Genomic DNA, 26907 nt, shown 5'->3' on the forward strand with positions numbered 1-26907 from the left:
TTATTACTGATGCGTTTGCAAGTTTCCCTCTCCTACTCGCTTCCACCTATAAGTTATTATCTTCTGAATTTTAACCAACTATTCCAAATCAGAATTCATTATTATGGTGAAAAATTTCAAGATATTTATGCCAGTTTTTTTTTTTCTTTTAACAGCACAATAAGACCAGATCCGCATCTGCGGGTATCTAGATCAGTGACATGCAGTAGGCAGAGCCCAACGCCTGCCCGAGTCTGTGCGTTTCGTCACCTGATGGTCCAGGGGGCTGTACAGAGACCTAAAGAAAAGCGCCCAGTGGCATAGCGCCTTGTGTGTGCCCTTGCCATTGTTCTCCACGCACCCGCATTTCTGTATGTGGCGCTGTTACCTGTAAAGTGAAAGACTGGAAGCAACCTAAATGTCCAAGATTAGGGAAATTTTCATCGATACTGTGTTACAGCCAAGTGCTGGAATATTTTGTAGCTATTCCAGCAATCCATATAATATTAGGTAGCAATGTGGGAGAAGAATTCAAATGTACATTTAAGTGAAAAGGTAAGACACAAAATGATTTGTATGCTTTAACACAACTTATGTAAAAGTCAGTGCACATGGTGGGGAGGGGGAAGTGGAATAACATACCCAGACCTGATGAGTAGTTCATGTTCTAGGGTAGTATGGTTATGGGTAATTTCCTCCTTAGTTTCAAAATTGTCATAGTATTACTACATTGCTTTTTTTAGAAAATTAAGTGTATCATACACATATACATGTGTGCTTCTTCCAAGACAAAGTTTAGGACTTTGCTAGGTCTTGGATTTTAATATTATCAATTAGAAATAGAAGTAATAGAAGTTCTTCTTCAAACTGGTTCAACCTAAGGGAATTTGTTGGGATATATCACTGGAAAGTTCAGAGGTGGGACCACCATCAGGGTGAGCTGTTCCAGAGATTCATGGGATCCTCGGTGCTGGGGTTCCGCTTCTCCTGACTGCCTTCCTGCACAAATCAGCAGACTTTTTGTCGCACTTACTCCCAGCAGAAAAATGGCCGCAGCAGCTCCTTATTAGAGAAAGAGCAAGGTCAACTCTTTTCCAAACCATCGAACAAGTTTTTGCTTCACACTGTGGACCAGTTGCTGAGACCGGGCACTGCTGCACTGGCTTAAGGTTACATTATGCCACCTGCATACCAGTGTGTGGTAAGCTGGTTACAGTCACAAATATTTGCTGCCCCTACCTGTGAGAGGATTTTGCTTCCCCACCTCACTGACATCAAACTTGGCCTCACTTGCTCTGGCCATTGAAATGCAAATACCGATGTTCAAACCCAAAATGTGACATAGTGGTTGAACGCTGCAGTTGGCTGCACTGAAACCATTTTGTTCCTCTGTCAGGTAGAAGGGTTCAGAGCCACTGTGTGGTTTGCAGTCCTCCTTCTCGTCTGCTGCAGCTCCTGGCAGTATTCCAAACAGAGGCTTCATGGTCAGCCAGGGCTTGAGGATGGAAATGAAACTCATAGAGCCACAGCCAAACCAAGGTGCCAGTGTAGCCTGAGCTGCATCTCTGTCATTACAAGCTGCTGAGATTTGCCAGTTGTTTGTTACTGAACATAACCTGGTCTGTCCTGACTGGGCTTGAGTCCTGCCTTAGCCGTTTCCAATCTATGTGACCTTGAACAAGTTACTTCATTTATCGATACTTACTTGATTCAAAAATAGAGATGATATGTACAATTCCTGGTACAAGCTCAAAAATGACAACGATCATTATTTGTTGATAATAAGAATTACCATTCTTACTCCCATGGGGGATTTTCTTCTAACTAACCTCAGTGATTCTCAGTGGGCGATCAAAGTGCTGCCATCTGAAAAAGGAGGTATATTGTGTTCCTTTTCACAAAGGCAAAGTTACAGACTCCAAGTCTCAATATATACACTGATTATCTGTAGATAGAACAAGAACTTCTTCCTCAAAATATAAGTGTTAGTTCCTGGAATGCACTTATTTTTTTTAAGGAATGAAAAAAAAAAAAGATTAACCCAAAATTTCATATGGGAAAAATGCTTTTTCACGTTCAATACCAAAATGTGATATAACTTTTCAACACTACAGTCTGGCTTCACTGAAGTAATTTTGTTCCTTCTGTGAGTTATCTATTATTGAAGATAGTCAGGCAACGGATATTGAAATAAATGATTTTTCTATTCCATTGTGAAAACTCTTGTATTCCCTGCATCCCTTCCCACAGAGTGATGTATTCTTTTGTGTGTGTGAGAGAGAGAGAGATTATAGTCAGATGAATGCAATTTAAAAGTAAAATTTCCACTTTCTTTTTAAATTGAGATTATAATTACATCTAGACTTGAATCTAAGTTGACTTGATTTTGTAATCAATAATTATTTTACATTATGGAACACATTTTCTATCTTAGACATCCATCACTGACATCTGATGTCTGATACATGTTTCAGATAGTGTAGGTTTTGTCTTGCTTAGATTTCTGGTATCCAGTAATTAAGGTATGAGGCAATTATTTGTCCCTTAAGATAAAAAATGTGCTTTGAAAAATGTAGTGTAAACTAAGTCATGCCTCAAATGCATTAGAGCTGTAGTTCTCACACACTGCCGTGTAGCAAAGCTACTGGAAACTTTACACACACACACACACACACACACACACACACACACACACACACACACACACACACACATGTACATTTCTGGGCCCTACCCAAGGACTTGTGAATTACAGTCTTCGAAAGTAGGGCTCAAATTTTTGTATTGAAAAAGGCTTCTCAGACATAGATCTTGGCTTTTAAATATTATTCCCCACCAAAAGAAACTAAAGATCCTTGGTGAAATGGCTGATTCTAGAGCCAAGATGGGAAAAACATAAAACGAGCTTAGAACATTTTCTTGTGCCAGAAAGAAAGTTGCTCAAAGAATGGTGGGGGTCATGTTCAGGAACACAGAAGCCGACTTGATGGGGCTCTCGATGGCCACATTTGGGAAAGTTTGAGCATGAAAATAAAAGAACAATGATAGCTTATAACCCATTGAATAAAATAAGTCTATATAGATATAAAAAAGGAAGGAAGGAAGGAAAGGGTCTTTCAATAGAACACCAACTAGTAAATGTAGACGGAATAATGCAATTAAAAAATCACCTGTTGGGCAAGAATCATCAATAGATGCTAAAACCAATGGGTGAGAGCTTAATGAGGAATAGAATATTTTCATTGTCTCAAAGTATCTTCCCATTAATTCCTTGTTAATAAAAAAAAAAAAGAAAAATAGTGAAAAAGCCTGGCAGGTACCACCTGTACTGGCTTAAATGGTGCCCCCCAAAGATTTTTCCACATTCTAACCCCTAGGATCTGTGAATGTGACCTTATTTGGGGAAAAAAAGGGTCTTTGCAGATGTAGTTAAGTTAAAGATCTCAAGATGAAATCATCTTGGATTACTCAAGCTCTAAATCCAATGACAAGTGTCTTTATAAGAGACCAGAAGAGGAGAAGGCATGGACAGAGAGAAGTAAAAGAAGGCCATGTGAAGATAGAGGCAGAGGTTAGCATGAGACAGCCACGGGAAATGCAGACAGCCACTAGAAGCTGGAAGATGCAAAGAAGAAAGATTATACCCTAGACCCTCCAGGAGTACAGCCCTGACTACACCTTGATTTTGAACTCTGACCTCCATACTGTGAGAGAAGGCTCTTCTGTTTTAAGCCACCAAATTCATGCTAACTTGTTAGGCTAGCCCTGGGAAACTAATACACCACCTTGACCAGATGACCAGTTAACATCACCAATAAAGGCTTTAACCTGTATCTCACGGTTCCTGACGAGATGCCCTGAGAAGTTCACAGCATTACTCTCATAATGTTTCTGCCAAAATTGCACAACCTAAATCTAATCATGGGGACATCAGACACATCCAAACTGAGAGCCATTCTACAAAAAGTAGTCTGTACTCTTGAAAAATACTGAGGTTTAAACACCAGTGAAAGTCTGAGAAACTGCTCTAGATTAAAGGAGATTAATTCTTAAAGGATATTTAGTCTCAGTGCTAGGAAGTTAGCCTATAGATACACAAGCACACGTGCCCTGGGATAAATGTGCATAGATATCTATCTCAACATTGTTGGTAACAACAAAGATATTTTTAAAGAAGCCACAAAACAACCAAAACATCAATCAGCGGTAGTCAAAGAGATATATATACATACCTGGTGTAAAGAATTAGGGAAAGGTGTGTAGGATGTACCACTAGGTAGATAAAGCAAGCTGCAGAACTCTAAACAAAAAAAAAAAAAAAAGAGAGAGACTAAGAAATATGATAATACAACGTGTGTCCTTCACTGGAGTCTGGACTGTGAAAAGCATTGTCATTTTGGGGAACAACTGGCAAAAGTCGGATATGGACTGTGGATTGAATAATAATATTGTATTATATTGAAGTTCCTGTTTTTGTTACTCATACTGTGACTATGCAAGAGAATAGCTTTGTTCTTAGGAAATACATACTTAGTATTAAGGGGTAAGAGTGTATCCTCCCTGCAACTTATTCCCAAATGATTCAGAAAAAAAGTGGGAAAGAAAAAGAAAAAGTACACCTGGCAAATGTTAGCAAGTGGGACATGAGCGTTCTTTGTACTATAATTGGGATTTTTCTGTACATTTGTAGTTATTTCAAAACAAGATGTAAAAAAAGAAAACTTACTGGATTATTATAATGTGTAACTACCACGTTAAAATTTACTTTTAGGGCAGCTGTTCTCATCTGGGTGGTTTCACCTCCCAGAAAACATACAGAAATGTCTGAAGACATGTTTGCTCATCAGTGACTGCACAGGATGGGGAAGAGTGGGTGGATCGGAGAGGCACTGCTGGCATCCAGTGTTTATAGAGGTCAGGGATGCTACTAAAATAGTAACGCGCACGGGACAACCACCCACAACAAGTAGTTTTCCAGCCTCAAGTGTCAATAGTGCCACTGTTAGGAAACCTTGCCTTACGAACACTACACATCTTCAGTAATATAACCAGATTCTAAATACTTATGGGAAAGAGCACCAAGTTTGTGTAGGTTTAGAATAGAGCAAAATTTTTATCAAAAAAAGTGTCCCATTTCACAGGTAAAAATATAGTTGCATTTCAAGACTTGGAAATCAGATCTACAGAGATGCATAAAATCACACGTCACATCACGCATCAAACAAGAGGAGTGGGGAAATGGACAAAGAAGCATAGGAGTTCAGCTTGTTCATTTTAACAGCAACCAACTGGCTTTCGTACTGTTGGACAATAGCCCACTGAAAATGTGATTCCAAGGCATTAGAACAGCTTGGTGAAAAAAAATAGACTTTTCTCAAGCTTATAACTATACTCATAAAGCAGTATAAGTATGTTACATTTACTGGTTACCTGGTGTAATCCATATTACTTCTTCCTAAATCTAATGAGATTTCCAGTTTCTATATGTTTAGCATAGAAGAGCTACACGAACTACACCATAACTAACAAGTGGTAAGTCCCAGAGTATCAGGCAGATTGTCATATAATAAATAATCTGCAAACCTCAATGACTCTTAGCAGCATTCGTTTCTCACTCACGAGTCTTTGCCCTGACTGAATTGACTCTGCTTCAAGTTCAGGTATGTTCTGCATGTCTCTCACTCTGGGACCAGTGGTTAGCTGGACGGATGGCTGCTACCTCTTGGCAGACCACAGACACCCAAAAATCCATGTCAAACTATGCAAGCATGTTTAAAGCCTCATTCACATCATATCTGCTAATATTTCACTGGCCAAAGCATACCATGACCAAGCTTAAAGACACTGGGGCAAGGGTGTATACTGTCTTCTTTACGGGAAGACATTGCAATGTCATGTGCATAAAAATATGGATGTATAATCCTATTATGAAAGCAGCAGAGAAGAATTGAGAACAATGATGCAATCCAGCAAACTACTAAACGCGTCCTACAATAGCGGATTTTTTTTTAAAGGACCTTTCTGATGCTATTTACACACATTATGCTAACTCAGGGGCTGGCAAACTTTTTCTGTGAAAACCAGCTAGTAAATATTTTGGGCTTTGTGGGACATACAGTCTTCATTACAACTTTTATATTATAGCATGAAAGCGGCCACAGAAAATATGTAAACAAATAAATGTGTCTGTGTTCCAATAAAACGTTGTGTCTGGACACTGAAATTTGAATTTTACATAACTTTCATATGTCACAAAGTGTTATTGTTCTTTTGGGTTTTTTTCCCCAATCATTTGAAAATGTAAAACTTATTTTTAGCACATGGTCTGTGCAAAAACATGTAGTTGGTCAGATTTCACTCACAGACCATTATTTGATGACCCCTGAATTAGCCCATTAATCACAAAATCCTTAGCGTTTATTGATCATAGAAAACTATACCATAGAAAGAAAAGGCAATAACCAAGGATTTTATACAGTTGAGGATATAGAACATATACATGTAAAAACTACTTAGGAATATTTGAAAAATAATATATATATAGGAATGAAAGTCCAAAGTCACGAATGTTAGGAGATAATGGGGCCAAGGAGAAATTATTCAGGTATAATATATTAGGACAGAATTCCTTGAAAAAGTAAGTTTTATAGACAAGGACATGGATTCACTGAATGACTACCCCATTCTTTCTTCATACACTGAGAAAGAAAACTTTTAGAAATAGTAAGGGGTTCTAGTCTACAGTATGTTTTATGAATTTTTCCTCTCATGTAACGTTTAAATAAAACTTATTATTCAAGTTGGTATTGCAACAGTAACTCATACAATACAAAAATGTTGAAAATAGAAAGTAAAAGTCAGCCTGCAGTCCTGCCACCCAGAGGTATCCTCTGTAAATAGCATGTATGTAATTCTAGAGTTTTTTCTATACATATACATATGTGTTTTATTGTTGTTTATTAAAATATTTCATTATACCTAGTGTTTAGCAGTTTACTTTTTTTCATTTAGCAGGATATCCCAAACATTTTCCCACATTAATATGAATAGTTTTGTCTCATTTTAACTGTCACACAATATCCCACAGCATAGGAGCACCTTACTGATGTGCATTTAGATGGTTTCCAGTTTTCCCTGTACTGTGTGTAATGTTGTGATAAACATCTTAAATCTTTACCTAAATTAACTACTTATTTTTAAGGAAAAAATATCTACTAGTGGAATTTCTGGGTTAAAGCATAGAAATGGTTGTTTACAAAAGGTTTTTCTTCTCAATGTCATCTGGTATTAAATCTCATATTAAAATTAAGGCAGTCAGTGTTAGGCAGTTGGTTGGGGATATGAGGATTTGAGATAATGACCACATATGACATAAGAATATAATAATATATGTGGTTTTTGTATGTATGTGAACAGGTGGGTAAGGGAGACAGAGGAACAGAAGGGAAGAGAGAAGAAATTTAATGAGAGAATCATTCAAATCAAATGTAAAGTGATACCAGACATGGTACAAGAATTACTGGTTGTACTTTCTGAATAGCCTGGTTAAATGGGGTTTGTATTTTGGACCACTGTTCCCACTAGATCTACCTATATTTGACACTCAGAGAACTCTAATCAACTATTAATATTCTACACACAGTTCAGGGGAAATTTCATTTTAGACCCCTGCAGCACAGTCCTGCACAGCACGCAGTGATTTCCATCACAGACAGAGCGTGATATTTGATTGCTTTTATCTCAGCATATGTAATTATACCTTATTGTTGAACACAAAATTATCTGGTTTTTATTACAGCATTTGACTCTGTGACCAAGCCCGCAACGCAGAATCCAAAACCGCCTCCAAGAAACTATTTTGAGTAAGAACTATTTCTGTCTGTTTATGCCCCTCTTCTTGCTATTAGTTTTGTGAACTTACCCCTCTGGATTCTGTTAGGGGTGGGGAGTGGAAGGCAGAGACTTTGGGAGGGGGTAGAGACTTTGGGAGGGAGCACAGGAAACCCTAGCCAGCTACATTCTTCACTAGAGGTTAGTAGAAACACTATGTCAGTCAGCAAGCCAACCACAGTCCTTTGTTGAAACACATATGCAAATTAAAGACATAGAATTAACTAACATAAGGGAATGTTGCTGCTGCTGCTGTTGAAGTTGATGGGTCTCTTCAGCCTCTTTTTGTCTGGCACAGTCATCTCCCCCATCACCCTTTTCTCAAGCAGTGGCCTCGTAAAGAGTCTGGGCCAATTGTCCCATTACATTCTGGATTTTGCTGAATTTTTTCCAACTTGTTTTCCATCTCCTATGTTTCTATAACTGGAAGTTAGATATAAAGGCTTGAGATTCAGGGCTAACAGTTTTGGCAGGGGTACTTCACAGGTGATCCTCCATACTTCATATGACCCCTCATGAGAAAGTACGCAATACTTGTTTGCCCTCCTTTTAAAGATGCCAGTTGATCGATTAATCAGTAGGTGCAAAGTTGGAGGGTGACCTTTTGGCTCCCTTGGAATATCTAGTTCCTCATTAATATTTGGCTTCTTAGGTTTCACATCCATAGCTGTTTATTGCCTGAATCAGTTATTTCATTAGATGTTACAGAATAATGAATTATTCTACTTCTGTCATTCCTACATTTATTAGCTGTGTATTTCAAACAGTTGCCATCATCTTCCTTTTGATGGAAAAATTGTGCACCTTTAGCCAGTGGCCAACCTCCTTGCTTTCCAGCATAACAAGATGATCTAGTCTCTGCCTGTCATTTGCCACTTCACATTTGGAACCAGCGATCTCTCCAAGAATCACTGGTTCTTTTTAGTAGGGAATAGTATTCAGAGACCATAGTTTGATGCTAACATGCTAACATTCTCACGAGTTGTCATTGCTACTGGGTCTTTTTAGTGGATGAAACGGGGGTATGTTAACATTTTCACTTTTAAAACATTTCAAATTTTTAAATGTTTTAAAAACAAATTTATATTCATATCTCAAGTTCAAATATATTTTAATATTTGACATATCAAATTCCAAATATTCAAATAGTTCAAATTTAATTAAAAGTAACTAAGTTTTCAAAAAAAATTTATACTGGTATCTTTCTCTTACAGTGAAAATGATGGTTCTTAACAATATTGTCATCAAGATAATTATAACATTAACATAACCACTTTATTTATAAGTATAATATATAACTTCCAAATATCAGTAAAATCTAGTATAATGAAATATGTCAATATTACTACTAACACTAAGACACTAAATGGAAGTCAACATTGCTTTGTATGTCTGTTTAGACTATATTCCACTAATGATGTGTCACACAGCCTATGTTCAAAAATACCTAATGGGGCTACGTATAGACAAAAGCTTTTCCCTTGAGGAATAGGAAAATTCTGGCTAGGATAATGGTCAGAATGACTTCAGTTATCTCATCTCCCCTCTGAGTCTTGAGAAGAGAAGAGAAAAGACCTCGGGTGAGTGGAGGGTGGGGCTACCTTAGCCTGTTGATAACAGTGGAGCCAGAGATGCTCTGAGCCCCACCCTCCAGGACTGCTGGTGATGCTGGCAGCCAAGGAGATATGCCCCAAGCAGCACTGAACAAAGACAGATGAAATACGAGACGTCTGTTTATCCGTGGGCAGTGTCTGTGCCGAGACTGCAAGCACCAGATAGCCAGACACTTCAGCGAAAGAAATGTTTCATAGCAGTTTGGCATTTTCAAGGAATAAATTGTATGAATGAAAAGTATATACTCTCCTCCCAGCCCCTAGATCATCCAAAAACATTTCATTGGACAGCATGTGGCGCCAGCCTGACATTTTGGGTGCATCACAGGGCTTGTTGCTATTATTTATCTTGTTCTTATCATGTTGGCATTTAAACGCCTTATCGCTACACTTGAGAGGAGAGATCCCATTTCTTTGGGCTGTTTTTTAACTCGTGATTCAGGAGCACCGATATACTTGCTCTTTTAATTTTGAGCTGTACTCACATTTCTGCTGGGAAGCAACAACAAGGAAAAAACAGGTGAGCTAGCAACCTTCAGGGAGACAGCAGGTGGGAGGAGAGTGATCGGGAAGGAAAGCCAGGAAAGGCTTTAGGTAAACTGAAATCTGGTTTTTTATTCCTGGGAGACACCACACACTAACAGTCTCACTTGCTTCCCTTCTCACCTTTTCCTCTTTTGTTTTGCCCAAACCCATCTTTTCAAATGTAGAAAGGATTGACTTACTCAGGCCCCGTTCTCTGTCTCCCCTCTAATTATTAGACCTTCCCCCCAACCAGGGACTCCTGCTCCCGTCCCCTCTCACCGTCTGAGACTTAGTGTACTCTTAGAAATTTGCTTGGTTTGGTCCATCATCGTGAATTACTGGAAGCAGTTTGGCCACCTTGTTTCTTACTCTTCTAGTTCTTTCCTTAATCCTTTATATTTGCAAAATATTTGCTTAAAGTGTCCACCGTTAATGTTCATATGGGATGTTCAGCATCCCATAGAGAGCTTGCTAGAAATACTGGGTCCTCTACCCTGTGTATAAATTCTGATCTAGTAAGATCAGACATAATAGTGGGGCCCTAGTGATACTGATGAAGGAAGGGCAAGGTTTGCACTTTCAGAAAAAATGGCTTAAACATTGAGGAGTGAAGGGAACAAAGGATAGCCCTTAGATCCTGTCTGCACTCTCACTCCATTAGGGAATACTCAGCAGGATGTAGGAAGTTTGCCCAGGCCTCATACAATAGAATACTAGTCAGCAATTAAAAGAAACTAACTGCTGATACACACCCCGGGGATGAAGCTCAAAATACTGTACTCAGTGAAAGAAGCCAGACACAAATGAGTGCCTGCGATAGAAATTGGATCAGTGTTGATGGGAGGGAGGGGGATTGATTGGGAAGCGATTCGAGGCGACTTTCTTAGTGATGAAAATGTCTGCGTCTTGATTGATAAGGGTATGCATTACAGAAGTATATGCCTTGTCAAAAGCTACCTATGTGTACATTTGTGAACTGTGCTTTTCATTGTATGCAAAATTATATCAATTTTTTAACTTGAGTATACCTCTTTTGGGTATTAATAAGAATTTCTTACCAGTTTTTTTTTGCAAATGTATATGCAAAAGACAAAAAAAGGAAACTTTTAAGACAGAAAATGATTTAACACAGGGCTGCAAACATGGCATGCACTCAGTAAAAACATACTGACTACTAATAGCCATGCAAGAGTGGTTCATTGCAAGAGTTTGTTTACGAGATGCCTGCTTTCAGCCCAGCAATATGTTCAAATTCAGCACTGTATACAAGATTCAAATTTCCTAGCCCTATAAAAATATTTGTAGTAATCCTCCATCCCATCAATCTGGTTATACAGCCTTTTCATGGGAGTATAATAAATCAAATCAATACGTTTTTTTACTTCATCACCAGAAACTCTTAGTACACCCAGATTCAAAGGCATAAGTCTATCTGCAAGGCTGATCCAACCTGCAGGGAGTATTTTACGAGGAAAGCATGCTGTTACAGTTTTGTATAAATAAGGAAAGCTATCCTTAAAATCCTAAAAAAGGATTTCTTAGGTTGAAAAAGTACATCTAAGAGCTATCAATCCCCTGTGTATGATCTCTAGCTGGATAAATACAAGGGAAAAAGTCAGATATTCTTCCAAAGAAATAAAATTTCATGAAAACATATACTGGATGAATTTTATATTTATTTCTACGATAAAAAAGTGTGCACTGCCAAGTCTCAGGCAAATCGGACAAATCACTCGGCAGTACTTCTCTTTCTCAATTGTGCTGTATTTCTAGTGCTGACTGGCCTCATAATGCATGTGTGACTACCTTCCCTTACAATTTCACCCACTTTGAGGAATATGACCAAAAGAAAAATCAACTAACCAAACAGGCAAAACTGCAAATCAAACTAAAGCTTCAGATTAAAAGATAATTTACTGTTAGGTTATGCATCACCATTGCTAAAGATACAAGTTTGAAAAAAATCTGTCATCAGTAGGAACTCCGCAACTATTTTCAATGGTTTTGTTTCTAGAGCATTCACATCTAGAGAAGAAATAAACAATAAAGCATGATAGGACAGCTATTACTGGAGAAATAGGATTTTCTTTTTCAATCTCGAGAGGATAAAATTTTTTAAGGGAAGAAAATAGAAATCATAAAAAAAAAAAATAAGGACAGTTCAAAAACTTGGGAAAAGTTTTAAGTCTCTCAACCATATATAAAATTTTTCGTGGGGAGGGCGGGGAGGGTGGGGAGGGTATAGCTCAGTGGTAGAGCACATGCTTAGCATGCACCAGGTCCTGAGTTCCATCCCCAGTACCTCCACCAAAAAAAAATTTTTTTTCTTTAATCAAACCTAATTACCTCCCCCCCCAAAAAAAAAACTGAAAAGGGATTTTTTTTCATTTTGTAGTAAACGAGTTAGAACTTTTAACAATTCAAACTCTGTTTATCCCAGTGATCTCAAAGTGTAATTCCGGACCAACAGGACTAGTATTACCTGGGAACTTGTTTGAAATGCACCTTCTTAGACCCCACCCAGGACTGCTGAGTTGGAAGCTCTGGGGCTGAGGCCCAGCCATCTGTGTTCTCCCAAGCCCTCCAGGTGATTGTGACACAGGGTCGTGTCTGGGAATCACTGATTTACTCCAGAAACATTTACTGTGTACCCACTCTGTGCCAGGCTCTGAGAAGGGCACTGGAGACACAAAAATTAAAAACTTAACGTGATCCATAGTTGAATCCGTCCCAAAGAAAAAGACTATTAGCTGGTAAGATTGTTTTCTGAATACAGGAAAATAGGAGAGTCCTCTGGCTACAGCTGGATCAGGTAGAATTGCCAGGAGCCCCAAGGAATTCTAAGGTGGGGGCAAGGGTGTTCAGCCAGAATCACCTGAAAGCATTTTTCAAAAACACAGGTTCTGGCCCTTCCCTGACCTCTGAAATCACTATCTCCTGGAGTGGAGCGCAAGAAAACTATTTTTAACAGTTCCCTAGGAATTCTGAGGATCCCCTGGAGCTAAGGCTGCTGCTGCTACAGAGTTGTCCCGGGGTCTGGGCTTTTCACCACCCCCCTGCTGGCAGCTTCTCCCTGTGCTCTGGGGGTTACCTGCACCCACTCGCCTCTGGGCGCACAGCTAGTGAAGGGAGATGCGAGCGTGCTCACGGCTAAAGCGCAGACCCCAGGCTGAACCACTCAGGGCTCAGGAATGTGCATTGTTTGACAAATCCCCAGGTGATCTGAAGCACACAACAATTTGAAATTGACTGCTTTGTGGGTCTCCCCAGGCAGCTACTTTTCAACTCTCCCCTGCAGTCTAGTCTCCAAGGGCATCTTATCAGAACATGTTCCCTACCCTTTCTTGTCTCTTGACATGTGTGGTGGATAAGTAATGGCCTCTCAAAGATGTCCACACCCTAATCCTCAGAATCTGTGAATCCTCCCTGGCAAAAAGGACTTTACAGGCATGGTGAAGTTAAAGAGCTTAAGATGGGTGACGCTCCTGGATTGTCCAGGCAAGCTCAGTGTAATCACAGCCTTACTCGAGGGAGGCTCATGGATCAGAAAAGACATGTGACAATGGGAAAAAGAGAATCAGAGTTAGAGAGAGCTTTAAAGATGATACACTGCTGGTTTTGAAGATGGAGGAGGGGGTCACAAGCCAAGGCATGTAAGCAGCCTGTAGAAGCTGAAAAAGGCAAGGAAACATTCTCCCCCAGAGCCTCCTGAAGGAATGTAGTCCTACCGACTCCTTGACTTCAGCTCGCCATAAATTCATATCAACATTCTGACCCAAATTTGTGGCCATCTGTTAGAAAAGCAATAGGAAATGAACACAATATGTAAAAGACATAGAAAGAAAAATTTTGGAGACAAGCAGTGCTAATACTGATGAAGCTTACCTCATTTGGAGAATCTGCCACATAAGAGATGGCATATTTAGTGTTCCGTTAGGATTTATATTTATCAATTTCTTTGATTAGAGGTCTTAATTAGACCTACAGTTACAATGATCATAGTAAACAATTCCAGGATCTTAAAATACAAAACCAAACCAAAACAAAAAGCCTCAGTTGCTTGACAGCAGTAAGGTTTCCTTTTCAGACTCAGTCTTCACAATATTATCAGAAGAGATGGAAGGTCACCTATTGTGTACAGCTAAAGACATCGTGTTCACTAATGTCTACTCCCAGACAGCTGATAAGGCTAAAAATACTCAATTCAGAGGAAGAGTCAGGAAAAGCATTCATAATGGATACACTTACTGTGATGTCATCTGCTACACAGTAACGCCTGTGAAGGAACACAACCCTGGGAAAAAGCCTTCAAAATTCTCTTAAATTAGCAGCCACTTTTGAAGATAAAAAAAGATGGGTGACCAACTGCCACATTCTCTCATTCACTCTTTACTGGCTTCACTCTTACCAGTAGAAGGTTCGTTTCTTTAAGCAAGGGTTCTCAAACTTGAGTGTGCGTCATTGGATTACCTGGAAAACTTGGTAGAACACAAATAGTTGGGTCCCGGTCCCAGGGCTTCTGACTCAGGAGGTCTGAGGTAGAGCCCAAGACTGCATTTCTCACATGTTCCCCGGCACTGCTCTGCTGCCTGTCCCGGGATCACACTCTGAAATGCTGCCTAGAGCAATGGCTCTCAGTATCACCTGCATGTTAGCATCACCTGGAGGCTTGTTCAAGCCCTGATGCCCGAGCCACACCCCAGGCCAATTAAGTCTGACTTCCTGAAGGTGAGCCCACCATGTGATTCCAATGTGCAGCCAAAGCTGTGAACCACCGCCCTAGAGGCCAAAATAACAGTCAAGAAGGGAAGCAAGTAGATGTTAGGGAGACTGGGCAGTAACACTGACCAAGAGATGCCCTGCCGTTGGGCTGCCCCTGGGCCCTAGGGTTCCCTCTCAAGCAAATTCTTCTCCCGATTAAGAGTCAAAGTTTAAAAACAGCATCTGATCTAAAGGAATAAGAATGTGATGCCACAATCCACTGCCCAGTCAAAGCCTATGACATTCCTATTAGATATTTAAGCTAGGGGGCAAATGGTAACCTGTTGAAAGTGCCAATACATCTAAATACTGTCTGTTTAACATTTTATAATAGTTTTGTGGTAAATGCCCCCAAAAGCCTTTAATTTTCATTTTTACAGAAAGACTCAAAGGAACAGTAGTTTCTTATATTAAATAAAATAAAAGTCCAGTGCTTTATTTCTTAAACAGCCCCAGGATTTTCCATTTTTCAAGCAGTTAATGTCCTGTGCTTCATATCCAAACATTTCTCTCTTCTGCTCATACACACACCCTGTTTTTACTGTCATGGATATTCATTGGTTTCAAACAATGTCTGATTACTCATTTGTGAGTCCCCTCTCGATTCAGGCTTTATTGTTTTAAATTCAGTTTTCTGTCAATGAGCTGGAACTTAGAATACCTACCAATATACTATTCTTGCTCCTTTTTGAAATAAACAGCAAGGCAGTACTACTTTCTAACACACAGCTTTCTACCTGATGCTTAATGTCAGAGGAGCTCTGAAATAATCGGGGACGTGTGTGTGTGTGTGTGTGTGTGTGTGTGTGTGTGTGTGTGTGTGTGAGATAATGCCCCAAATACCAGTTCTAATCTGTTCAGAAAACTCTGACACATAATCTGACGTATTTACTCAATTACATCCTAGATTTGTGTGGGACAAACAGAAAGATACTTTACTTTGAATTTTAGTACCTATCAACAAATGTCATAAATCCCTTAAGCAAATGTGTTTGTAACATACTGTACGAAAGAACTGTTAAAGTCACGTGAAAAACTCCTTAAATATTTACTTTCTTACATAAAGTAAATTCACAAATTCTTTACTTCCTGATAGGAATCTAGCCTCTAAACATCCCCTTTTCAGTTTTCTTTGGTGATTGTGAAGGATAAGATCTGAAAAAGTGACCCTCACTTCAAACCACGTCTGCCTAGTTTAGCTATTTTAGTTTTGTTAAAATGACCCTGTGTTGTACGGCAGCATTAAATCTCCTCCAGAACACAGACCAGATTTAACTCATGGTACTACTTTTTAATTAGAATCAGCCCATAGGAAAAATTAAATAAAGGTGGATTGTAAGATTTACTTCATCAATGTCAAAGAAATTCAAATATGAAAATGTATGTCAAATGAGTTATTGAACATTAAGGGAGTTAAACACATGCACATAAATTTAACTATTTTCAAACTGGAGGGAGGAATATCCCTGAATTTAGTCAAATAGGATTTACAATACAGACATATCAAAAGCATAAAATTATAATCTGATTTTTATTTTACTTTACCACAAGCTTATTTCCAAAGTGTAAATGTTTTGTTGCTATTTTCCTAATAAAGTATGGTGGCTGAAAAGAATTCACATATTTCAGGAAAAGTAAAAATTGGTGTCCTCTACCCTTATACCCCTGTGTTTAAACTAGTTAACATAAATGGGTGTATACTATAGACAGCACACTTTAATGGCATTTTTGTTGTTGTTGGATAGTTTTCCACATAAATACATTAAGATTTCCACGGTAGTAGCACACTTGTAGGCCATTTCAATGTTTGGATATATTCTAGTGTATTTAACCAGTCCCCTATGGACAGACATTTAAGTTATTTCAATTATTCAATATTGTAAACAACTTTGCAAGAAATAACCTTGTAGCATGTATCCAAATATTTCCTTGGAACAAATTCCTAGGAGTAGAATTGCTAGGTAAGAGAGTGCAAACATTTGAAGTTTTGATATATATTACTGGATATCTCCCATAAGATTATGCCAAATTTCATTCTTACCATGTATTAAAGTGCTCATTTTCCTCCACATTCACCAGCAGATTTTTAAAAACAAGTTTATTGAGATATCATAAAATTTACTTGTTTTAAGTACACAATTCAGTGATTTTTAAGTAAATTAACGGTTGTGCAACCATCTCCACAATCCAGCTTTAGAATATTTCCAGCATCCCCCAAAAGCCGCTCAGACTCATTTGTAACCATTCCTCACTTCCACACCAATACCAGGCAACCACTAATCTATTTTCTACATCAATAGATGTGCATTTTTTCCATGTGTCATAAAAATGACATCACACAATGTTGTCTTTTGTGTCTGACTTCTTTCACTTAGCATAATGTTTTTGACCTTCATTCATCCTGTAGCATTATCAGTACTTCATTCTTTTAATTGCACAACAGCATTTTTGATAATTACAAAAAAAAAATCCACTCATTCAAAAAAGGGAAGATTCTGGACACGCAGTCACTGGTCTATAGCACTCATGCTGACTGGAGACTCCTACCTCCAGGGTGGAGAAGTGCTTTGCCTTGACCTTGATCCTACTTTCTGCAGGAGACTTCTCTGTCCATTTTTCTCCACAGTTCTTGAATTGACCTTTGGGAGATCCTTCCTTGTCCATTTGCATTTTGGTCATAATTCCAGTGAAGTGGGAGACCTCCTCTCATGGGATCAAACAGCTTTTTCAGCCTATTTCTTGCTCATGCAGATTTGGGGGTCCAAGAATGATTTTAAGACTCAAGCAGCCAAAGGCTTTTTCCATCCAGGCTTATGATGTCTTTGGCAGTATGTTTTTACTTAGTAGACTTCTACCCATTTGCTTCCACTCAGTCTCACATGCCAGAAACACCACCCAAAACTCTTCCCTAAGTATAATTACTGACTCTGATTCCTCTCTTTGCTTCCTCTCCATCATGCCTCCCTCACATATACACAACTTTATGCCAGCATCCTTGAGGTCATACAACATATGGGAGTCTTGGGAGAGAAGGCTATGCCCTTAACCTGGTCTTTGTCACAGAGCCATCCACTAAAAGCACATTCAATCTTATTTCCCACTGTTCGGGGTCTAGAAACAGTTAGCTTTTCCAATTCTTTAATGCCCCAAATTTCTTCTCTGTTTTTTTTTTTTGTTTGTTTTATTTCTGCTTGAAAATCATCTAGCTATTTACTGACTCTTTTCCCCTCTAATATCTTCCTAATAGAAGCCAGTAACAACCCACACCCATTACATGACTCTGTTTTCTGGTCTCTCACCCTGGAGCTACAGGCTTTATGAGTGCTTGATCTCCCTTCAAGCTATCTCCAGTGACAGTTTTAACACAAATTTTATGACTGTATCACATGGGTCTCCATCTCCCCATCCTCTGATATTAGTTTCCTCACTGCCAAATACTGATTCCACATCTTTTAGGTTTTTATTAGAGAGTTGTAGCTCATTTCCCATGCCAACATCCCTGTTAGTTAAGATTACACTAGCAGTAAAATGAATAAAGCCCCCAATTTTAATAGTTTAACATAATAGAATTTTACTTCTTACTCATATAATATCAATTAGAGGCAGTGGAAATTAGGGCTGTTTTGCTCCACAGTTCTTCAGAAACAGCCTGACAGATGCTCTACTCTCTTCAACAAAAGCCATCCACGCTCCCCTTGAATTGACGTACAGCCAGCAGACGGGGACGAGAGAGGCTGAGCATTGTGTGAGAGGTGACTACGGGCCACACTTAGAAGCACTGTACATCATTTCATCACTTTTGCTCACATTCCTTTGGAAATAATTCCTTCTTGAGTGTGCGCGCACCTCACTGCAAGGGAGGCTGAGAAGTGCACTCTATCTCTGTGCCCAGCAGGAAAATCAAACAAATCTGGCAGACAGCTATAGCACTATAAAAAACACTTAGCCTTTGACTCAATATTTCCAGTTCTGAGGATCTTTGCTCATGAAATTGGCACTTAATTTTTTTCTGAAATGCAAATACGTTTGTTCATTCTGAGGTCATTGAAAGTAGCAAATATAGAATATGAAAACGAATATATGTATGTCCACGAATGACTGAAGCGTTATGCTGTACACCAGAAATTAACACAACATTGTAAACTGACTATACTTTAATAATAAATATATATAAAAATTTTTAAAAAGAAAATAGCAAATATAAATATATAAGTAAAGAGAATGTGAAAGTTAGATCTCATTTATGCAATGGAATATTGCACAGCAATTAGAATGATTCTTGTTAAAAATTTTTAATCACATAGGAAAATATTTCGGATGTTCTATTAAGGGAAAGTAGGACACAAATTTATACATATAATACATATATATTTTTTAAAGAGAGCAGAAAAATGGAAGAAAATGTGCCAAAGTGGTAACACCTACAAACAGTGTGAAAGGATTATAGATTTGTCAATTTCTTCTTTTTATGATTATCATTATCCATACTGCCCACAATGTAATACCATTATAATCAGAAATAAAATACACATTTTTCTAAAATGTAATAAACTCACAGCCATATCAAGGGCTTCTAGTGCTCCAACCACCTTAAATGTCAAAATCTTTAATAATGAATTCAGGAAAGTAATATAATAATAAAAAAAAACTTTATCCTTTTTAAAATGTAAGTCAATATTATTATTTAATTACATATTCCAGAAAAAAATTCTGTGAAATGAATAAAGTTAAAATAATTTCTTCAGAGATGACACTACTTATAGGAATGTAATTTTTACTTTTATTTCCCTACCTACAATTCCTTCTGTTTTTTGGGGTTTTTTTTTATTTGATTTGTAAAAATGTCTAAATCCATCTTTAAAATGAATACCTTGTAATGCCCTCTCTCTCCCTCTCCCACGCCCTCTCCTTCCCCTCTCTCTTCACTCCTGCAATATACAACCACTAAAAGTACGTTTGATCTAGCGGTGGTAAATGGTTTGGTCACCCATCAAGATTTTTAGTAGAAGCTTATTTTGTGCATGTCCACCTGCTTCTGTATTGGAGGTAGACAGACAAAAAGCCAGACCAAAAAAGACACTAATATTATCGGATTTATTACCACGCTGTTGGTTTCTGAGAGTTTAGAATGAATGGTGGCCACATTTCATGATCAGTTTCTATTAGCACTGAGTTGGCCCATCTCAGACTCTTCATAATCAGATGTTCCCAAATGTCCGACACTTGCCTAAAATGAACCTATTCTTCTCACCTATGTGCAGCACTGCAAATCTATCGATTGTCAGCATTTAAGTTAAGGGGTGTTGATTTCTCTGTTCACACCTGAGGGTTATTTTTATGTTAGAATGAATAATGCCTGTCTTTCTTAGCCTGTGTGGAGCAAGGACCACTAGTCAATATTCCATCCATTAACCTCTGTGATTCATTATCTGTGTTCCCATACATGGGGATTTCTCAATATATGCAAAAGATATGGTGAAAAGAAATCAAGGGATAGTATAAAGCATACTGTGTTCACGCTTTCTTTGTAGCAAGAGTAGTTTGCAATTAATTTTTTTTCTACTGACAAGTGAATTCATAGCATTCTGTCTCCTCACTCTCACTCTGGTGTTTATACAAGATTATTTTCTGTTGTAAGTTGTATTTATGATTTCTTTCTATTTCAGAAAGAGGAAAGCAAAACTTTAAAATCCAGATGTTTTATTAAATACCTTTATGATTATTTCCATCTATGAATATATTATTATCTGTTTTGTGACTCTGCTTAATGTACAGTGGGTAACTATGAATGGTAAAAGCTGTATGGAGCTGCGAACACAATTCTGAAATCTAATCTTTAATATTTCTGCCAGGGATTATGCAGAAACTTATAATTATGTTTTACTTTGGATTTACCCCATCTCTACTTTATCTCATATTAAAGTGTAATCAAAATCAGCCTGTTTCCATTCGGCTGCAAATCCCCTTCTTAAAGCACCTATTCACATCTCCCCAATTTTCATTTTCTCTTTCTTTTCTTATTATATTAAATCCTGGTATCTGAAAATTGAACCATATAGTAGCATTACCATGTTCTTTTAAAAATACAGATCATATCTATTCTTCATGTATTTTTATATTATAACTGTTTTTTTTAAATCCTTGGCAGATTGCAATTAGATTTCTAGTATGCCATTGTATTATAGTAAATACCATTATTATGGTAGAAATAATTCACTTTGTTTAGTGTACTATTCAGATAGTCTGCTGAGATGCCTCTGATACCAAATGTCATTCCCATTCTTTAATTATAATTTTTAATCTTTCCTGGTTTACCATTCTTTCAGTAGATTAATTATTTTTATTCTAAAATTCAGAACTTGTCTGGGTTTAATAATGTTTATTAATAAGAATTGTAATAGCCCATTGCTTTCTTTTCTTCTCTCCCTGTGGAACAGTAGGAGTAACTTTGTTTTTCCCAAACTCTTTGACCTGTAACATATGGGAGAACTCCGTGGAACAACAACGTAGGTTTACCATTCGTAGTTGAAGGCATTTTTGAGAGTAGTTGTTACTTGCATGCCAACTAGTTAGTGTGTACCACATTAGAAGTCAGACAAAGACAGGGAGTTTCCTTTATGGACACAGTGTAAAATGAGGCTATAATCCTTACACCACAAAAACACAAAAAAACCTTAAACGTGTATTTAACAGATACATCTATAATAAGATGCGAGGAAGCCCTGTAGGGCAGGCATAGTCTCTGTCATGCTTATCACTGAATCCCTGGGACATACCACAATGCACTGGCACACAGCAGGTGCTCATTAAATGTGTAATGAATGCATGTGCTCATGAATGACCCTCACTGGTGCATGGACACAGCTTCAGTTACGGTTCAGGTCAATCTAAGCACGCTGGTAAGAGTGAGCAGTGAAGTGCAGTGGGAGATGATGGGCTCTCCAGTTTGGATTGGAGCTAACTTTCATTATATTCCTCCTGGTTGTGTAACTCGGGCCATGATTGCTTCATCTGTGTAATGGGAGAAATAATACCCACTTCCCAGATTTGTTATAAGAATCATATGAAGCAATATTTGTAAAGTGCCTAGAGCCTAATCTGATTTGGACATTCATGATGATTAGGTTTTGTGTGGGGTAGATGTTGGTAGCTTCATGTGCCCGTCAGCAACTGACACATAACAAAGTATCTCAGTGGCATCCAACAATAAACACTCAAGTTTCTCTGTGGGTCTGCAGCCACAGCTCTGCTGATGTCTGGGCATCTCTGTGCTGCCGGCTGAGACCAGGTCAGCTCCCTGTGTTTCTCCACTTCCTTGTCCCCGAGCGCCACCTAGGGCATGTTCCTCTCACGGTCTTGGCAGAAATGTGAGCGGACAAGCCTCCTGCACAAGCACCTTTCAAGCCCGTGCTTGTGTCATAAACTAACATCACATGGGCTAAAACATGTCCTGTGGCCATTCCAGTGTCAAAAGATGGGAAAGCGTATTCCTTACAGGGGGGTGGGGAAGGTTATGGGGACAGAGTGAATGTTTGTGAACAATAATCCAGTCTAACGCATCTTCAGTAACTAGAGTGGATGAGGGTCATAGGTCTTTCCCCCTATATCCTTGCTTCCGGGGCGAGTGACACAGTGTAAGTCAGTCTCAGATGGAGTTCTGCCCGACATACAGGCAAGCAGGCACAGAGCAGTCATAGAAGCTGTTCTGTAAGCTTGACAAAGTCCCGGAGCTCTACCCTGTTAGGTGCTGAGATGGCTCTTCAGTGAAAGGAAAGGTTCATTATAGCGGCAGGATTTATCTAAATTTTTAATAGAGGTCAAAGAACCAAAATCTTCCAAATCTGAACCTACTGGGCCAGAGGCAGAAACCAAGAATGCCTTTCTGAGGCTACAGTGGCGGGGACAGTGAGATTGTTATGCCCTGGGCATGCAAGAGCCAGACTACCTGTATGATAGTTTAGCAAATCCACATTTCTTTATCATGACTAATTTTATCAATAAAGAAATCATTTCTGATAAACATCCAGATATTTCTAGTAACATAACTATTAAAAATTGCTGGTGTTGATCAAAAATGAGGAAGAAAATTAGCTGAAGTGTTGGAGCGGCTCCTCTGGGAGTGTGGACCTCTGATTCCTGTCTCTCCAATATTGGGTAGCTGTTCCTGTAGTGTATTTGTAAACAGGGTACTTCAAATGGTAACTAACCATCACCTGGATGTAATTTGAAACTGCTGCTGTACACTGAAACTAAATCATTGACTCTGTTCAAGTGTTTTAAAGTAAATTACGGGCAACACAACACTAGTTAATGTCTGAAAGAATGTTGATTGGGTGATTTCTATGCCTGCCAACCTTCAAACTGCAAGTCCCTGTTAGGCTGTGCCTGAGATTCTTAAAGAAAAAAATTAAATATAAGATATCATTTGTTGTTTGGTCTAAGCATTACCAAAACATTATGTTAATCTTTTATTTGCACTGAATTCCTTCTTTTTGCATCATAAAACCGAGGACATAAAATTGAGCTAATAATGAATGAAACTAGTAATTTAAAGATAATATCACAATTCGTGACTTTATGCAGTTTTCACTAAAGAATAAGGCATTCAAAATAGCATTATAATTTTTTTTCTTAAGTCTTTTGACAAGCCAGCTGAGATGAGGGTGAATAAATCTATCTTAGGGACTCATCTGTAGGTTGCCAGGTTGTTCCCTATAGATCGGCTGAATAGGGCTGGTGTGACATTCCCTAGAATGTCCCTGCCATGCAAAACCTTAGGCATGTGTAACTGTCCCTCATTATGCATTTATTTTCAGACAGAGAAGGGACATGGCAGCTGTCTTTGAATATTTGAAAAGTTGTCAGGCCACAGAGGGAGAAGAGTTACCCCATGTATTCCAGAGGACAGAACCAGGCCCCATCAAATCTAAAGGGAGGTAGTTTGGGCTCAAGGGCCAAGGGAGCCTGTTGCAAATTTACCCAAACTAACGTGTATACTTAACAAATGCCTGAGACTTTTGGTAACTAGAACGTTTGGCCGATAGCCTCCGGGGATCAGAGGTAGGTGAGTCCACCTTAGCTTCCCCATAGCCTCCTCCTCGACAAGCAGCAGGCTAGACGAAAGTCAGTCTCTAGTCAAATTCTGCCAAATACTCAAACATTTATTAGCAAGCAGGTGCAAAAGCAGTCAACCTGAACTGGTAAGTTTGGAGACATTCCACTCTCTGCCCTCAGACTCAACAATAGGCACTTTGCATGAAAAGTTCACTCCAAGGTGGATGCCATGATGTTCTGGTGGTGAGAATGGCAGCATCCTGATCATGTGCCAGTGCTCTGTAAAGTGTGGGACCTGGGACTAAATGAGCTCTCCCCTTGAGGGCTTCTCCAAAGGAACAGGGGGGCTGGGCTTGCCAGACTCCTGTAAGTTTTCATGCGTGTGTGGTTGGAATTGAAAGTCGGCATACATGTTGAACATTACCCATTTGAGCAATGAAAAATGATTTCTTACATTTCTTATGCTAATTAGCAAACTCCTCTGCAGATTTCCATAGCAATATTTGAAGTGCCTGGTAATCATGCCTGGATTGTGGATTCCTGGTCAGGATCCTTCAAATGCTAACTAACTGCTCCTAGGACATAAATGAAAACTTAATTTCATTCCTACATCGTCCTGTTTATCCTGAAGTATTTTTAAAGTTTTACAAAGATGATGTAATAGTCGAATATAATCAGGAACACTGTAGCCTTTTATCTATTTTCTTGACTCCTAATTGAGTAACACTGACAGCATTATTGAAATCTCAAGACTGTGTTAATATGAGGCAAAATGGTGAAGTCAAGTTTCTACTTTCTCTATCCCTCACCTTAAAGTTGGCGTCTAAAACTAAATGACAAAAACAGCATCTCTTCTAATCTCCCCTCTCTGGGCATTTGCCACCACAATCTTCCTGTCTGTCCAGACCAGGGACTTGGAATTCATCTTCACTGGAACCTTCTCAATCAAACTAACATATTCAGGTGGTTACCGTGGTAAGTTGAATGGTGGCCTCCAAAAAGACATGTCCATGTCCTAACCCCCAAACATATGAGTGTGGCCTTACTTGGAAAAGGGGGCTTTATAGATATAATTAAGTTAAGGATTTTGAGATAAGGTAGTCCTGGATTATCTCAATGGTCCCTAAATCCAATGACAAGTGTCCTTCTAAGAGCAGGGTGGAAGGAAATTTGTCATAGACAGAAGATCGAGAAGGAGAAGATGGGACAGGGACGGGACAGAGAAAAGGTGTTGGCAAGACTGCCTTCCCTCCAAAGGCTTTAGGCAAGAATTCTTCCTTGCCTCTCAGCTTCTGTTGACTCTAGGCATTCCTTGGCTTGTGGCCGAATAACTCCAGTCTTGCCAACACCTTGATTTCAGACTTTTGGCCTCCAGAACTGTGAGAGGATGAATTTCTGTTGTTTTAAGTCACCAAGTTTGTGGCAGCAGTCCCAGGAAACTAATACAGTCACCCGTCCTCTGGAGACGGTCCTTTACCTCTGTCTTGTGTCACTGATGTAATTCAGATTACCATTAATTTCCACAAATATTTTGATTGATAGGAAGAGAGGTGACCAGGTAGTGGCAAAGTCAACCTTCTGATCTTAGTTATGTCGGAGACTGGGCTCATACACCCAGTGCTTTGTACCCACTCTCTTGCCCAAACTGAGCACTTCCGGAGACGGGAAAAGGCCGACATACCTGATTGCCATCATTGGCGAACTTGCTTAACATGCCTGGCAGTCAGCTCAGCTGTGCCGCTGAGACGGGCATAGCTTTACCTTCACCTGAGTTCCAGAAACTACAAATATTTCTTATCCAACCATGGGAGAAGGAAAACAATTTGCTGCTTTTTTGCCACGTATGTCTGACACTGCTGCAGTGTGCTGGAAAACACAGACCTCTTGTGAATCTGAACATGTCTCCCTTCTCCTTGGACTGGAAAAGCTACAGCAGAAAAAGGACTCCAGTGCTCAGTGGGATTAACCAGATTAAACCCTGAGCTGACTGATTGGAAGGAGACATCAACAAAAGCTTCAGGGCAAGGACAGCAACGAGTCCAGCTGTAATATTGATAAATAGTTGTCAGCACCTGGAGAGCTGTTTTCTGAATTTTTCTGAGCTTTAAAGCCTGCAACAACAACAACAAAATCTCCTCACTAAGGTGGATGCCCGTTGGCAGATGTTCCAGCTACAGTACCACTCTGCTAATCTAGAAATCCCAGTCTCCTGGGGCTAATTAGGTCAACTCCAAAGAACTACTTGGCTTCAGGAAGCTACCTACTCCCAGAGACCAAAATCTATTCCAGAGTGAATATTGCAGTATGTTGTCCCACTGGCTTAATGTAATCTCAATAGTCTTTATCTAAAATGTAGGTATTTAACAAACATCATTTCAGTGGGTTACTAATTACTGATTATAGGCAATGATGCCAAGAATAAATTCTTTAAACCTTCTCCAAGCTTTAGGACACTTCTTGAGAATTTCTCTTGACAGCTGTTTACTCATTTTTAGATTCCAGCACTTCATCTTTTCTTTCTCGACATCTCCACCCAGACACTGTAATAATAAGACTAAAAACATCACAGCATATCAAATTTGGAGGGAGGCGGTGAGAAAATCTGGGGGAACTTTCCACTTGAAGCCTCTTCTGTTAATGTCTATCACAGCTTCTCATTACCCGAGAAGAGAAATCACAGTGAAAATGCCTCTTGTCATAACACATGGAAGAAATAACTAACTGGATTGTGAGGAGACAGTTTTTATTGTATTTATTTTGGGTTGGGTATAGAAATCGGCCATCGAGGAGCATGTATATATGCATAAACACAGCTATGCATCTTGACAAAATAGAACTGTACTGGCATAGAAGTGTGACCATAAAGTAACAAGATTCGTTTCCTTGTCAGACTCGTGGAATAGTGCATTTGTCATTCTGTGTATGTGTTGTTGGGCTGCACCCTGCAGGCCCACAAGCCCTGTATTTGCCCAGTCTCAACTGAAGAGACAGCCCAGAGTCAGTGACAGAGACATCAATGGCTTAATGGATGGGGTGGGGGGGAGTCTTACATGTCTGAAGCAAGGTCCTGGAGCGACACCCCACT

The 26907-nt window shown here is 39.1% G+C and overlaps 1 long non-coding RNA gene across 4 annotated transcripts in view; it reads left to right on the forward strand.

Annotated features, from left to right (window-relative positions):
• Window positions 1-2319, forward strand: part of LOC123615010 (uncharacterized) — a 66260-nt gene extending 63941 nt beyond the window's left edge. For all 4 annotated transcript variants that reach the window (XR_006722538.2, XR_006722537.2, XR_006722535.2 and 1 more), the window contains one exon: window positions 156-2319. This is a non-coding gene — a long non-coding RNA (uncharacterized LOC123615010). The remainder of the gene's footprint in view (window positions 1-155) is intronic.
• The last annotated feature ends 24588 nt before the right edge of the window (window positions 2320-26907 follow it).

This window comes from Camelus bactrianus, chromosome 5 (genome assembly GCF_048773025.1).
Source record: "Camelus bactrianus isolate YW-2024 breed Bactrian camel chromosome 5, ASM4877302v1, whole genome shotgun sequence".
In the NCBI taxonomy this organism is placed as follows: domain Eukaryota; kingdom Metazoa; phylum Chordata; class Mammalia; order Artiodactyla; family Camelidae; genus Camelus; species Camelus bactrianus.